Source organism: Propithecus coquereli, unplaced genomic scaffold (genome assembly GCF_000956105.1).
Source record: "Propithecus coquereli isolate 6110/MARCELLA unplaced genomic scaffold, Pcoq_1.0 Scaffold220, whole genome shotgun sequence".
In the NCBI taxonomy this organism is placed as follows: domain Eukaryota; kingdom Metazoa; phylum Chordata; class Mammalia; order Primates; family Indriidae; genus Propithecus; species Propithecus coquereli.
This window is the reverse complement of record NW_012147190.1, coordinates 1,999,215-2,001,898: the sequence shown is the minus strand read 5'-3', so window position 1 is coordinate 2,001,898 and position 2,684 is coordinate 1,999,215.

Here is a 2,684-nt window from a genome sequence, read left to right as displayed (position 1 = left end):
ATCAAATTTTAAGTAAAGTTAAGATCTGGCAGGGCTGGGATTAGGGTGAGGCAAGGGGAGGAGAGTCGCGCAAGTGCAGGTTGCGATACGATGCGCCAGCAGCATCTGAGCCCGCGGCAGCCACGCCTTGTAGGTGGGAATTCTTTTCTTCACTCCTGCCTGTCATCTTCACTTACGCCACTAGAGGGAGATCGTCTACCACACAAAGCTCAGTCCTGCGGCAGGGAGGCTGGAAGGTCTCCCACCCTGGTCTTTCCTCAGGCTGTTTTCTAGATCCCCTCCCACAAAGCAGGCTCTTGTCCAGTGCATTGAAGGTTTCATTTCAACTCAGTAGACGTCTCCTAAGCGCTTGCCATGGCAAGGCCAGGGAATGCAGCCGGGTCCCCAAGCCAGGTGAGGAGTCAGAATCTATCTGCCACCTCAACCTGTGCAGACGCTCAGATGCAGAATCTCCCCAGGGGACAGCTGCCACCGTGGGGCTTGCGAGTCTGGCCTTTGAACAAGCTCCTCACCTTTGCCACTCCCTGGGCCACGCTGATGGGGAAACTAAAACTGAAAAGACTCCAGTTCTGCCCTGTAGTGAGGGGTGGGGCATTGTGTGTACCCTGGTGTCACATCCACAGCTGTTCTCAGGCCCATGTGGCACTGAGAATGGAGCTTTGAGGGTGAGTTTGAAGCTGCCCTTGCAGGCCGGCTTCTCAGCCACAGCGTCTGAGGGTGCTCCTTACAACCTCTCTGTGAATTCCCAAAGAAAATTTCTCAGAAATGACCCCGTTTGCTCTGGACAAATGGCATTTCTTTCTTTTCTTTTAGACATTCTTCATCTACTTCATAATTTTGCTTCAGATTGGCCCCAATTTAAAAACAAGAGGGAAAAGCTCAGCTTCATCCTGGTATTTATTTTTGCTGACGCCCTTGTAAACCTGTGGCACCCGTGCATCCTCCCTCGAAGTGGTTTGCAAGCAGATACTTCCTAGTATGAGATGTCCATTTAACGCATGAGCTTAGTGACCTAGAGATCAGGGCCTCAGAGCTGAACGGCTAACTAGGCCATTAATCCTGAACAACTTCATGGCCACACCATCACTTGGCAGAACCGTATGGGCAAATTGCTTTTGAAAAGCTGCTCATTCCCTAGTATAGAATCTGGAAAACCTGAATCTGTCCAGAGGAGGGTGTGGAGGGTCTGGAAGAGCCACCTGCCAAAGGAGCAACGGCTGTTCAGCCTTGGGGAGAGAAGAGTGGAGTCTGGAGGGTGCCCACCCACCCCTGCAGGGTGGTCCTGGGGTAGAAGGTACGACTGCTCTGAGGAGCTATAGACGGCAGAACTTAAACAACTGGTGGACTTTATCAAGAGGCCGATCGGGGGCCGGGCGAGGTGGCTCACGCCTATAATCCTAGCACTCTGGGATGCTGAGGCAGGAGGATCGCTCGAGCTCAGGAGTTTGAGACCAGCCTGAGCCCTGAGCAAGAGTGAAAACTCATCTCTACTAAAAATAGAGAAGTTAGCCGGGCATGGTGGTGCACACCTGTAGTCCCAGCTACTCTGGAAGCTGAGGCAAATGGATCACTTGAACCCAAGAGTTTGAGGTTGCCGTGAGCTATGATAACACCACTGTACTCTACCCGGGGTTACAGAGTGAGACTCTGTCTTTAAAAAAAAAAAAAAAAAAATGGGGGCCAATTGAGGCCAGTTTGTTTATTCTACAAATATTTATCGAGCCTTAACTATATGCCAAGCACTGAGTTAGGCTTCAGGGATCCTGGGATCAGCAACACACAGATGTGGCCTCTGTCCTCCTGGAGTCTAGAGTCTAGCCCAGGCGACAGACGTTGGACCAATGACCACACAAATAAATGTCAGCTGCGGCATGATGCCAAGGGAAGGGCAAGGTGAGGATTTGTCCTGGTGGGAATGTCAAGGAGAACTTGGCTGGTGGAGCGACAACAGAGCTGGGTGCTGAAGGGCGAGCGGGAGTTGACTGGGGGAAGGTGGGTGAAGAAGGCCGTCCAGGGAGGGGCAGGACAGGCAAAGGCCCTGTGTCGGGACAAAGCATGGCTTGTGGGGGAATCAAAGAAGCCCCTCCCCCAGGTCATGGGGGGAAAGGGTACAAGATGGGAAGATGAGGAGGCAGAGCCCAGACGTTGAAGTCTGGTAGGTCAAACTAAAGACTTCTTTCTTGACCTTGAGAATAACAGAAAACCACAGAATGATCTTAAGTGGGCAGGTGAGGTAAGCAGCCTTAGGTTTTGAGAAGATCACTCTTACAGCTATAAGAAGAACATTTCAACTTACCCGAAAGAAGAGCTTTCTAACGGGATGCTAGACCTTGGGAAAGTAACAACAATGAAAGCTGGCATGTATTGAGTTTTTGCTAGGTAGGAATGAAGCACTGTGCCATGTGCTTTTCATGGATTAATATAGTTGGCCTTGAGAACAACATATAAGGTAGGTGTATTACCATGACATGCTTTTTACAGATGAAGAAATAGAGCCTCAGAGAGGTTCAGAAAGTTGATTGTGGTCGCCCAATTGGAGAAGATGCAAAACAGGAGCTCAAATCCAAGTCCTTCTGAGGCCGGGCATGGTGGCTCACGCCTGTAATCCTAGCACTCTGGGAGGCCAAGGCGGGCGGATTGTTTGAGCTCAGGAGTTCGAAACCAGCCTGAGCAAGAGCGAGACC